The sequence below is a fragment of the Paroedura picta genome, chromosome 7 (genome assembly GCF_049243985.1).
Source record: "Paroedura picta isolate Pp20150507F chromosome 7, Ppicta_v3.0, whole genome shotgun sequence".
Taxonomy (NCBI): Eukaryota; Metazoa; Chordata; class Lepidosauria; order Squamata; family Gekkonidae; genus Paroedura; species Paroedura picta.
The window spans coordinates 40,341,936-40,355,661 of record NC_135375.1 but is presented as its reverse complement, the minus strand read 5'-3'; positions in this window follow the sequence as shown (position 1 = coordinate 40,355,661).

The following is a 13,726-nucleotide window of genomic DNA, read 5'->3' as shown; positions in this document are numbered from 1 at the left end:
GAGATCACAAGGCTCCCAGTTACCCTTAGGGTGCTAACATTGAGGGTCATGATCTCAGCAGCATGTGAGAGACCAGGAACTCTTTGGGAAAATCACTCTTTTGCCTATAAAAGGAGTGAATGTGTACACAGGCTTTCATGTATTGAAAACGGAGACTATCTGCTGCCGTTTTGAACAGAAACTGCATGGAGGCACTCTCAAAGCTGCCTTTTGAAAGAGGATTTTGAGTCAACAGGAGTAATCAGAGATTAACTCTTATGTCACACTCATGGTTGTATACAGCCTGAGCCATAGGAGGTTATAGTGGGACCACTTCAGAGCAAAAACATGATATTATCACCCTCTCTGATCTTTTGAAAAAGTTACTACAACTCATAAAGTGGTGGCTGCCCTCTTTTCAAGGAGTGGTGGTGGACCTGAAATAATATTATTTTTTACAAAAAAGGACATTTTTACTGGGATGAGTAAATATTTCCTTTTTGCTTTCTGTTTGTTTTCTTAGATTCAGATGGGTAGCCATGTTGGTCTGAAGTAATAGAACAAAATTTGAGTCCAAAGGTACCTATACGACTAACAAAATTGTATTCAAGGTGTGAGCTTGTTCCATTGTTCCATTGTCTGAGAACATGTGCATGGACACAAAAACTCACACCTTGAATAAAACTTTGTTAGTCTTAAAGGTGACTTTGAACTCAAATTTTGTTCTGTTTTCTTGTTATTTGAACTGATGCACCTCCTAAAATCAACTCCTCTTGGTGCAGCTTTTAGCTGAGTGCTGGGGCATTTTCACAAATTGATCCTGCTATTTGGAATGAATTGCAGACAGAAGTAAGAAACACCTCTTCTTTCCATATTTTAGAGAGCTATAAAAATTGGTGCTGGCTGGATAGCCTAGGCTAGCATGTTCTCATAAGATCTTGGAAGCCAGCTTGGTGTAGTGGTTAGGAGTGTGGACTTCTAATCTGGTGAGCCAGGTTTGATTCCCCACTCCCCCACATGCAACCAGCTGGGTGACCTTGGGCTCGCCACAGCACTGATAAAGCTGTTCTAACTGAGCAGTAATATCAGGGCTCCCTCAGCCTCACCTACCTTACAGGGAGAGTGTTGTGGGGAGAGGAAAGGGAAGGTGAATGTAAGCTACTTTGAGACTCCTTCAGATAGAGAAAAACAGCATATAAGAACCAAAAAGTGGCCGCGACTTACTGATTGCCACAGTTGGTGTGGTGTGTGGGCAGGCTGGATAGATGCGGCTGTGCAGGGCATGGGCCTGCTGGCACGTGTGCTCACATGCAGCAGCATGAGGGGTAGGCTTCAGGGCGCCTACTTAAGGCACAACATGGGGCGAGTTCACCCTCTTTCACTACTGTGACCCTTCAGGACAGCTACCCACGCACCCTGTTCTGTTATGTTACGGTTTTATTTGTCACAGCTGCGGAATAGGGAGCACGAGGTGGAGTAATTTGATCAGGGACCAGTTTGCGTACTGGGACCCTGGGTTAGGGGGTCTCTGTAAGAGACCGGCTGACACCGAGCATGGCCGTACCTGGCTGGGAAGGTCAGGGGCTCAGAGCTAGGAGGAAGGGATGATTGAATCAGGTGGACGCCCGACAGCCATTTAACCGGCCTCCTTCCTGGGGAGGGTATCAAGGGGCAAGGGATCCTTCCTCCCAGCTGGAAGGGATGGGGACCAGGAGCCCCTCGAGCCCATGTCAGCAGCCGGACAGCTGTGCGGGGGATTTTACTCTACACCTCATGCCAGGCCAACCCTCTGTTTGTTTGGGTTGAATAAAAACTGTGGCCCTTTTGTTGCCAAAAAAGAAATAAGGAGTCGCATCTTGTTTGGCACACTACCACACTGCCAGTCAACTCCTCCTCCTCCTCCTCCTCCTCTTCTTCCGTGGGGTTGGCCCTGGCTTGTACTGGGATGGAAACCTCATGGAAAATCAGGGCTACAGCATGGAGGCAGGCGATAGGAAACCAACTCTAAATGTCTCTGGCCTTGGAAGCCATATAAAGTCAGCATCACTTGAAGGATAAATTATTTCTGAGAGCTTTTGACTAATTTTATTGGTTAAGTAGATTGTTGATATGGATCACTGTTTTAAAGTTAAATGCTATTGACATGTTTGTTTGGTTATTTTATTTATTTCTCATTTTTATCCACACTGGGAACTATAGCCACTAACAATACAGAAAATAAAATAGAAACAATCATGAAAAGGGAGGTCCTAATTATCACACATACCTGATTAAATCAGCATCTGCAAAGAAATTTAGTCTTCTCCAAAGAAATTTCTAGAGTACAACTTCTTCAATTCTAATCAAAGTCAATGGAACAAATGACTTCATTGGGACTGAACCCCTTGTGTGTGTGTGTGTGTGTGTGTGTGTGTGTGTGTGTGTGTGAGGGGGGGGAGATGTGAATTATGGCAAATAATTTAAATAAATGGCTAATGCATATATATATTTTTAAAAATGGAACTAAAAACCAGGGCCTCTTTGACTCCCCCCAGGTGGTTACTTGACGAGAATGTATGTAGGTTTGGTATGATCCAAATGAATGGAGAGCCATTTCATATTATAAAGGAAGACTAGGAATTGGACTAGGACAAAGGTTTTGCATACACTTCAGCCTCTACAATGTACTTTTGGCAACCAAACCAGGCTCATGTCCAGCTAGAACTGCCAACTTATTACATGTAAAATATTGGATGCTTTTTCAGTTGTGAAAGAAGTCGCTGCAGATGATCCTTGAGGAATATTGGAGGCAAAGTTTTTGTAGTGCTTTTGCCAAAATCTGTCCAAGACGAGTAGTTTCCTCACATCAAAAATAAGATGAACCCCCACATTTCTGTTCTGTTGTCATCTGTCCAATGTGAGATATGCATGGATGTGGGAAATATCGGTTCCTTTACAGCCTCATTGAATGCTGGGGCTAGGTGGAAGAGCTTTACTTTTGATTGTCAGCATTTCATTTTGGCTTGCTGTTGCAAGGACATGTGACTGCTCATTGTTAAGAATCTAGGTGTCGGGAACCCGCTTGCTAACTGAAAAAACAGGGTGCCCCTTGAAGAAAACGTCACGCCAGGCCGGGTGGACGATACAACAGGAACAAGCTTTATTTTCAGCAACGTGGAGTCCGCTGGTATGGAGTAAGAGCTTCCACCGAACTCCAGGTGGAAGCTCTCTTTTATACAAAACCCACCTCCTTTGGCTGTATTGCCCCACCCAGTACTTCCGGAGGGAACATGCTGATACAATCATGACTCATGCACATATGCGAGGTTTTCCGGGGTTCCCGATGGCCCATTTTCCTGGAACAAAGGGCCATCTCCGGGCCCTTGTCAAAAGGTGGAGGGGGACATTGAGGTTCTTTAGCGGCCATTGCCACCTCAACGATCGGGTGGGGCGCCCAGCTGCCGGCTTGCCTGTGATCACCATGCCCTACCTCCGTGATCGCGGGCGCCTCTGATGGCGGGGTTCGGTCTGGTTCCCAAGCCACCAAGGATCGAACCACGACATTCTGCCCCCCCAAAGGTCCATTCTCCAACCCCCCGGGACGGCCAGGATACCGCTTGTGGAAACGTTCAGTGAGTCGGGGCGCAAGGACGTCCGCTGCCCAGACCCATTCCCGGTCCCCCAAAGCGAAGTCCTTCCATTCCACGAGGTACTGCAACTTCCCCCTGTGGAGTCTAGAGTCCAGGATATCCGCCACCTCGTGGTGCTCCCCCCCCGGCAGGACCTCGGGCGCTGGCGGGGAAAACACGGGGTGCCAAACGTCACCGTCCGGAGTTTTTTTTAGAAGGCTCACGTGAAAAACGGGATGGATGTGCCGGAGGTTCTTGGGGAGCTTGAGCTTGACCGAAACTTCGTTGATCGGGGCCAAGACCTCGAAAGGCCCCAAAAACCGAGGGCCTAGCTTCTTGCTGGGCAAATTCAACCGGAGGTTCCGGGTGGAAAGGTAAACTCGATCCCCCGGTCGGATCTCCTCAGCTGGTCGTCTCTTCCGGTCGGCGTCCTCTTTCTGCGCTGCCTTGACTTTGTGGAGCTGCTCCTGCAGCGACTTCCAGCAGCTCCCGGCACGCTTCCCCCACTCGCGAAGGTCGGCCGATTCCCGGGCGGGGACCTCTCCAAGCTCCGGGAAGTGTCTCAGGTCTGTCCCGTAGACGACGGCAAAAGGCGACATCTCCGTGCTGCTGTGGTCTGCGTTGTTGTACGCGAACTCGGCCAGGGGGAGCAGGGGCACCCAGGTGTCTTGATGATAGGAACCGAAACACCGCAAGTACTGCTCCAGTACTTGATTAACCCGCTCGGTCTGCCCGTCCGTCTGGGGGTGGTAAGCGGAGCTCAGCCCTTGCTCGATGTCTAACAGGCGCAGGAAAGCTTGCCAAAACCGGGACACGAATTGTGAGCCCCGATCGGAAATCACCTTGTCCGGCAGCCCGTGCAGTCGGAACACGTGATCCAGGAACATCCGAGCCAACTGTGAAGCACTGGGGACACTGGCGCAAGGAATGAAGTGGGCCTGTTTGGAAAATAGATCTACCACCACCCAGATCACCGTTTTCCCCTTGCTGGGAGGCAAGTCTGTTATAAAGTCCATGGAGATCACTGACCACGGCCGGGTCGGGACCTCGAGCGGGTGCAGCAGCCCTTTCGGCTTGCCAACCCCCGGCTTGCAGGTCAGGCAGACAGGACAACCACTGACGTAAGCTTTTGTGTCCCGCCGCAGACTGGGCCACCAAAACCGCCGCCGGGCCAACTTCCAGGATTTTACGAAACCGAAGTGCCCGGCGGTCTTAGCATCGTGGCAGAGGCTGAGGGCTTCCCGTCGTAGCCCTTCCGGGACGTAGACAGCCTCCCCCCTCCGCCAGAGACCGGAGTCCAAAATCAAAGAGTCCCGGAGCTCAGCCAGCTCCTCGTCTGTCCCGTAGGCTGCCACTAGGCGGTCTCGGAGCGGGGCGGTCGCCGGGTCGGGCTCCCATTCCCCCCGGGCCCGACGCCTAGTGACGACCCCCCGTCCCAGCTGCTCCTCACCGAACACAGACCTGGTGCAGGGAGCGTACCCCTCCCCATGATGCGGCAGCCGGGAGAGGGCGTCCGCGAGGAAATTCTCTTTGCCGGGGATGTGACCCAGCTTGAAATTGTACCGCGAAAAGAACTCCGCCCACCTCATCTGCTTGGCGTTCAGGGATCGCGGTTGCCAGAGCGCCTCCAGATTCTTGTGATCTGTCCAGACCTCGAACGGCTCCTCTGTTTCCTCCAGCCAATGCCGCCATTCGGTGAGGGCGAACTTAATCGCAAACGCCTCCTTCTCCCAGGTAGACCAGTTCCGCTCCGTTTCGGCGAATTTTCGTGAGAGGTAGGCCGCCGGCCTCAGCTGTCCCGCCTGGTCTCGCTGCAGGAGAACCGCCCCGGCTGCTGCGTCGCTGGCGTCGACTTGTACCACCATCGGCTGGGTTGGGTCGACGTGCAGTAGCGTGGGCTCAGACGCGAAAGCTTGCTTGAGGGCCAGGAACGCTGCCTCCGATTTCTCATTCCAGCCGAGCGCTGCGCTGGGCCGCGTGGCACGAGGACCTCTCCCCTTGGTACCTAGCAAGTCCGTGAGGGGAGCCACTACGGAGGAGTATCTGGGGATGAAGCCTCTAAAAAAATTAGCAAACCCCAGGAAGCTTTGTAGCTGTTTCCGGGTGCGGGGCCTTTCCCAGTCCAGCACCGCCTGCACCTTCTCGGGGTCCATAGCTATGCCCTGGGCTGAGATGCGGTAGCCCAAATAGTCCAGGGAGGGACGGTGGAATTCGCACTTAGCCAGCTTCACGTATAGGTGGTTTGCCAGCAGGCGCTTTAACACCTCCCTCACCAGGGTCACGTGCTCTTGGGGATCTTGGCTGTAGATCAGGACGTCATCCAAATAAACAACCACCCCCTGAAACAGAAGGTCCTGCAACACCTCATTAATTAGACTCATGAAAACCCCAGGTGCCCCGCTTAAACCGAACGGCATCACTTTAAATTCGAATTGTCCCAATTGACAGTTAAACGCCGTTTTCCACTCATCCCCCTCCCGGATGCGTACCCGGTAGTACGCCTCCCTTAGGTCCAGCTTAGTGAACAGAGTCCCTTTGCCCAGCCGGGCCAGCAAATCCGGGATCAGCGGGAGGGGGTAAGCGTTCCCCGCTGCGATGGCGTTGAGGCCCCGGTAGTCCTGGCACAGCCGTCGGGACCCATCCTTTTTCCGGACGAACAAGACTGGAGCTCCCATGGGACTGGAAGCGGGCCGGATGAAACCTCGGGCCAGATTTTTTTCCAAAAACTCCCGGAGGTCCTTGAGCTCACCCTCACTCATTTTGTAGATGCGCCCTTTGGGCAGTACCGCCCCCTCTGGGATGTTGATAGCGCAGTCCGTGCGGCGCTGTGGGGGTAGCTCGTCCGCTTCCCGCTCGCTGAAAACGGCTGCGAGGTCTCGGTACTCTGGCGGGACCTCGGGCTCTGGTTTCTCCTGCTGCGCCGCCGCCGCTCCCCTGGGACGCGCCGCCGTCCTCTTGTGGCTGGAATTCTCGCGGGGGACCCGATGCCGTGCACCCACTGTCAAGTCGAACTTCAGGGTCCCCGCCCGCCAGTCCACCACGGGGTTGTGTTCCTTCAGCCAATCCAGGCCCAACACCGCCCGATATCCCGCTACGGGGACCTGGATCAGCCACCGCAGCTCTTGGTGGTCCCCTATGTGGATGGCGATAGGACCCACCTCCTCCCCGAAAGGTCCCCCCTGAATCGGGCTGCCGTCCATCTGGACGAAAACCAGGGGAACCTTCCGAATGCGCTTCGGTAGCCCCAAAGCCCGGGCTATCTGGGGGTGGACCATGCTGTGGTCGCATCCAGAGTCCAAAAGAGCCTCCCCCACCCAACTTAGTCCGTTCTCCGGGTTCCGGAGCTCTAAAATTACCACGTTCGGAGGTCGCGCCTCATGCTGTAGGGGTTTTCCCTCGCACCGCGGGACCTGCTGCCCGGCGCCGTCTACAGCAGGTCCTGGCCGTTTCCCGTCGCCTGGACGCTTCCCGGTTCGTTGCGGAGGTCCTCCGCCCGGCGTGCCTGCTGGGGGCGTGTCGCACCTCCCCCCTGGGAGAGCCCGCGGTCCTCCCCCCCTTGCCGTTGGCACGCTGCTGCGAAATGTCCTGACCCCCCGCATTTCAGGCACAGTCCTTCCCGGCGTCTCCTTTCCCGCTCGGGGTTCGGGGGTCGTTTGGGGCGAGAGTTGTCGGGGCCCGGTCTTGGCGCCTCGGCTGACCCGCCTTTGGCCTCCCGGGGGGGTGCGGCGGCCCAACCCAGGCTGGCTTCCAGCTTGGCGACCACGAAACACCACCCCTCCAGTGTAGACAGATCTTCTTCCGTCCCCTTGATCACGGCCCATTCCCTGAGCTTCGGGTTAAGGCCCTCCCGGAAGTACTCGATTTGGGTCTCCTCGTTCCAGGAGAACACCTTGCCTGCTTCCCTCCGGAAAATGTCTATATAGTCCATAACCCCCCTAGTACCCTGTCGAAGTCCCTTGATCCGACTCTTTGCCTTGTCCTCAGCCTGGGGGTCCTGGAATCGTCGGCGGAGCGCGACCACGAAGTCCTGCAGGTCCTGAGTTGCCGGGTCGCCGCGCTCGGCCAACCCCAGGTACCACTGACCCGCCTTGCCCTGGAGACACGAGGCCACCCCCCAGACCAAGTCCTCGGAGTCCTCATACCGGTCTCCATATCTCCGGGCATGCGTCAGCGCGTGGAGGAGGAACTGCGGGAGGTCGTCCGGCGTCCCGTCGAAACGCGCCTTAAGCTCTGGGGGGGAACGTTTTGGAGAGTAGTCCGACCCCCTCCGGATCCGGGATTCTCGGCGTCCGCCGTCTCGTCCTGCTCCGCTCCACCGGCTACCAACTTGCCCAACGACGCCGTGCCGCTCCCTGCCTTGCACGTCGCTCCTGCGTTGGTCCGGCTCTCGCCGCCCCGTCGGCTCACCTGCTCCCCCGAGATCCTCTGCTGTCTCGCCTCTCCGCTGGCCGTCTCGCCTACTCGGGACTGAAAACTGCTCCGGGTCGGGGTCCGGGGCCCGCTCACCAGTGCCGGGCTCGTCCTCGTCGCTGGAGGCGTCCTCACTCGACGCGATCCCCTCCGCCGTTGTATTACCAGTCCCTCCGGGCCCGGCCCGAGCTTGCTCACGGGCTTCAGCTGCCTGCAAGCGCCTGGCCAAGTCCGCCATGGCCCGCCGCAGGTCCTCTAGGGATTCCTCAGGTCTTACCGGGCGAAGCGCCTGCCTCAGCTGGGTGTCCCAGGTTGGGGCCAACCCCCCAGACCTCGGCGCGCTCCCCGCCGTGCTTGGGAACCCCATGGCCTGGCGCCTTCCCTTGGCCGCCGCTGCCGAGGGTCTCGGGGTCCCGGACAGCTGCTCCTGGCCCCCCGATTTTCGGAGGAAATCTCCCGGGGACATTAAACCCATGTTCCCGGGGTTCGTGGGGGTCGAGACCGCCTCGTTGCTTGAAAACGCCATCTCTGGATCCGTCCCGATAAGCGCTCGGATGCGATGCCGACCCTGGAGTTCGGGGGGAAGCTCTTACGATGTCGGGAACCCGCTTGCTAACTGAAAAAACAGGGTGCCCCTTGAAGAAAACGTCACGCCAGGCCGGGTGGACGATACAACAGGAACAAGCTTTATTTTCAGCAACGTGGAGTCCGCTGGTATGGAGTAAGAGCTTCCACCGAACTCCAGGTGGAAGCTCTCTTTTATACAAAACCCACCTCCTTTGGCTGTATTGCCCCACCCAGTACTTCCGGAGGGAACATGCTGATACAATCATGACTCATGCACATATGCGAGGTTTTCCGGGGTTCCCGATGGCCCATTTTCCTGGAACAAAGGGCCATCTCCGGGCCCTTGTCAAAAGGTGGAGGGGGACATTGAGGTTCTTTAGCGGCCATTGCCACCTCAACGATCGGGTGGGGCGCCCAGCTGCCGGCTTGCCTGTGATCACCATGCCCTACCTCCGTGATCGCGGGCGCCTCTGATGGCGGGGTTCGGTCTGGTTCCCAAGCCACCAAGGATCGAACCACGACACTAGGTCAGCAGATGAAACTGTTCTTTACAAAATTCTAAGACCAAACATCAGCCGCTGTTTCCAAATGCTTGACCAGGAGGATAACTCAGTCCTTCCTGAAGACTTTCTAACAGAAGCTTCTCTACCACACTATCATGAACAAAGGGCTGAAAGAAACTCAGATTCAGTCCTGATAAGACAGTGCTCATCACTGGGTATAACCTCTTTTTTTTTTTTTTTTTACCGAACTGCACTTTTCAGGCTGCACTTAGCCTGAATTATTTCCCCCTATTTAGAGACTGCTGATCCAGCCATGCTGAACTATGCTACAGTAGCCTTGAGGTTCAGTTACTGTTAAGCTTCCTACATGGGGCTGCCCTTGAAGTCAGTTTGGGAATTGCAACTGATCCTGCATAGTTTCAGGCTTTCTTCCTGATGGCATCAAAACAAACTGTGGTTACTCAGTTAGAAGCACTCTTTGTATGCTTTGTAAAAGACAGCATTAGTCTCTATGCCCTGTCTGTTGGCTCTCCAGGGGACCACTGTATGTTTAGATACTCTGTTTAGATCTATGATGTATAGATCTATGATGTGGCTTCATGTAGAATACTGTGTACTGTTCTGAAAACCATACCTCAAAAAGGAGAACGCAGAGCTTAAAAAACATAGGAAGGCAACCAATATGATTAGATAGCAAAAGTAACTTCCTTGTGAGGAAAGCCTGAAGGGTTTGAAACTTCAGTTTATGAAAAGACTAGAAACTAAGCCCCCTGTACTGCGAATATAGCGGGCGCTAGCGGGACTCGTGAGTACGGTGGGGCCGCCACCTCCAGTGCCCCCCCTCGGCACGCCGCCTACCTCAGAGAAAAGTGGACAGCATCAGTCTTCAGCGGCCGCCGCCTCCGCCGTCGGCAGCGGCTGCTCCTGGTGGCGTGGGCCAGAGGGTGACCTGGGCTGTTCATGGGCGGCGCATGCGGTGCTGCCACCGCTGCTGCCATGTCTGGCACCGCCGGCTGCCGCCACTGCCGCTCCCACAGCTGTCTCCAGCGGCCGTCCCTGGACTCATGGGCTGGTGGGCGACCTGTCCTCATTGCGGGCGGCACGGCCGACGTTCGCTCGTGTGCTGGCGCCGGCTGCTGCCACTGGGCACTCCTGGGCGTGCGGGGCGGTGGGGCAGTGGCGCAGCAGTGTGTTAGCGGCCGTGGGCCCAGCCACCACTGGGTCCTTTGGGGCACACGGCCAGGCGGCAACCTGGCCTGTCCGCAGCGAGGCAGCAAATGGCGGCGGTCAGCTGCATGCGGCCGACAGTGGAGGGGGCGGATTGGGAGGCGCTTCACGCCTCCCGATTTGTCAGTCCGGCGGCAAGGGACTAATCGGCACCCTTCCTCATCCTTGTTTTATTTTATCCGCTCCACAGGAGTGGTTAAAGATGACTAAGGGGGGGTATATGATATAGAAGTATATAAAATTATGCATGGAATGGTGACAGTTGATGGAGGAAATTTTTTCTTCCACTCCTAAAAATATAGGTACTTGAACTCATTCAAGGAAACTGATGGGCAGTGGGTTTAGGATGGGCAAAAGTATGTGATTGAAATATGGAATTTGCTGTCAAAGGATATAGTAATGGCCACAGAAATAAATTGCTTTAAAAGGGGATTTGAGTTATAAGTTATATAATGTTCAGTGTAAACCGCCCAGAGCTGCAAATAAATGGATGGTTGTTGTTGTTGTTGTTATGTGCGAAGTCGTGTCCGACCCATCGCGACCCCATGGACAATGATCCTCCAGGCCTTCCTGTCCTCTACCATTCCCCGGAGTCCATTTAAGTTTGCACCTACTGCTTCAGTGACTCCATCCAGCCACCTCATTCTCTGTCGTCCCCTTCTTCTTTTGCCCTCGATCGCTCCCAGCATTAGGCTCTTCTCCAGGGAGTCCTTCCTTCTCATGAGGTGGCCAAAATATTTGAGTTTCATCTTCAGGATCTGGCCTTCTAAAGAGCAGTCAGGGCTGATCTCCTCTAGGACTGACCGGTTTGTTCGCCTTGCAGTCCAAGGGACTCGCAAGAGTCTTCTCCAGCACCAGAGTTCAAAAGCCTCAATTCTTTGACGCTCGGCCTTCCTTATGGTCCAACTTTCGCAGCCATACATTGCAACTGGGAAGACCATAGCCTTGACTAAACGCACTTTTGTTGGCAGGGTGATGTCTCTGCTTTTTAGGATGCTCTCTAGATTTGCCATAGCTTTCCTCCCCAGGAGCAAGCGTCTTTTAATTTCTTTGCTGCAGTCCCCATCTGCAGTGATCTTGGAGCCCAGGAAAATAAAATCTGTCACTATCTCCATTTCTTCCCCTTCTATTTGCCAGGAATTGAGAGGGCCGGATGCCATGATCTTTGTTTTCTTGATGTTGAGTTTCAAGCCAACTTTTGTACTCTCCTCCTTCACCCGCATCAACAGGCTCTTTAGTTCCTCTTCACTTTCTGCCATTAGAGTGGTATCATCTGCATATCTGAGGTTGTTGATATTTCTCCCTGCAATCTTGATCCCAATTTGTGACTCCTCTAATCCCGCATTTCTCATGATGTGCTCTGCATACAAGTTAAATAGGCAAGGCGACAGTATACAGCCTTGCCGAACTCCTTTCTCAATTTTGAACCAGTCAGTGATTCCATGTTCAGTTCTCACTGTTGCTTCTTGACCTGCATATAAATTTCTCAAGAGACAAATAAGATGCTCTGGTATTCCCATCTCTTTAAGAACTTGCCACAATTTGTTGTGCTCCACACAATCAAAGGCTTTAGCATAGTCAATGAAGCAGAAGTAGACGTTCTTCTGGTACTTCCTAGCTTTCTCCATGATCCAGCGTATGTTGGCAATTTGATCTCTAGTTCCTCTGCCTCTTCGAAATCCTGCCTGTACTTCTGGAAGTTCTCGGTCCACATATTGCTGGAGCCTAGCTTGTAGGATTTTGAGCATAACTTTGCTAGCATGAGAAATTAGTGCAATAGTGCGGTAGTTTGAACATTCTTTGGCATTGCCCTTCTTTGGGATTGGAATGTAAACTGACCTTTTCCAATCCTGTGGCCATTGTTGCGTTTTCCAAATTTGCTGGCATATTGAGTGTAGCACTTTTACTGCATCGTCCTTTAAGATTTTGAATAGTTCAACTGGAATGCTGTCACTACCACTAGCTTTATTGTTGCTCAGACTTCCTAAGGCCCATTTGACTTCACATTCCAGGATGTCTGGCTCCAGGTCAGTAACTACCCCATTGTGGTCATCAGGGATGTTAAGCTCGCTCTTGTATAGTTCTTCTGTATAATTTTGCCACCTTTGTTTAATCTCTTCTGCTTCTGTGAGGTCCCTACCATTTTGGTCCCTTATCATACCCACCTTTGCATGAAACGTTCTCTTCATATCTCCAATTTTCTTGAAAAGATCTCTGGTCCTCCCCATTCTATTGTTTTCTTCTATTTGTTTGCACTGTTCATTTAAGAAGGCATTCTTATCTCTTCTAGCTTTTCTCTGGAATTCTGCATTCAGTTGGGTGTATCTTTCTCTTTCTCCCTTGCCTTTCACTTCCCTTCTCTCCTTAGCTATTTGTAAAGCTTCCTCAGACAGCCATTTTGATTTCTTGCATTTCTTTTTCTTTGGGATGGTTTTAGTTGCTACCTCTTGTACAATGTTGCGAACCTCCGTCCATAGTTCTTCAGGCACTCTGTCTATCAGATCTAATTCCTTAAATCTATTTGTCACCTCCACTGTGTATTCGTCGGGGATATGATTTAGTTCATACCTGAGTGGCCTAGTGCTTTTCCCGACTTTCTTCAATTTAAGCCTAAATTTTGCAACAAGAAGCTCATGATCTGAACCACAATCAGCTCCTGGTCTTGTTTTTATTGACTGGATAGAACTTTTCCATCTTTGGCTGCAGAGCACATAGTCAATCTGATTTCTGTGTTGACCGTCTGGTGATGTCCATGTGTAGAGTCGTCTCTTGGGTTGCTGGAAAAGAGTGTTTGCTATGACCATTGTATTCTCTTGACAAAATTCTACCAGCCTGTGCCCTGCTTCATTTTGTACTCCAAGGCCAAACTTGCCTGTTATCCCGGTTATCTTTTGGCTTCCTACTTTAGCATTCCAATCCCCCATGATGATAAGCACATCATTTTTGGGCGTTGCTTCTAGAAGGTGTTGTAGGGCTTCATAGAACTGATCAACTTCATCCTCTTCAGCAGCAGTGGTTGGGGCGTAGACCTGGATCACTGTGATGTTGAATGGTTTGCCTTGGATTCGAACTGAGATCATTCTGTCATTTTGGGGATTGTATCCCAAGACTGCTTTTCCTACTCTCTTATTGATTATGAAGGCTACTCCATTTCTTCTGCGAGATTCTTGTCCACAGTAGTATACCTGATGGTCATCTGAATTAAATTCACCCATTCCTGTCCATTTTAGTTCACTGATTCCTAAAATGTCGATGTTCAGTCTTCTCATTTCTTGTTTAACCACGTCCAGCTTGCCTTGATTCATGGATCTGACGTTCCAGGTTCCTATGGAAAAATGGATGGTATAGAAAGTTAAATAAAATAAATAAAAGTTAGATTCACGGAGGACAAGTCTTTCAATATCTACTCCCCCACATTCAGCCATCTGGGTG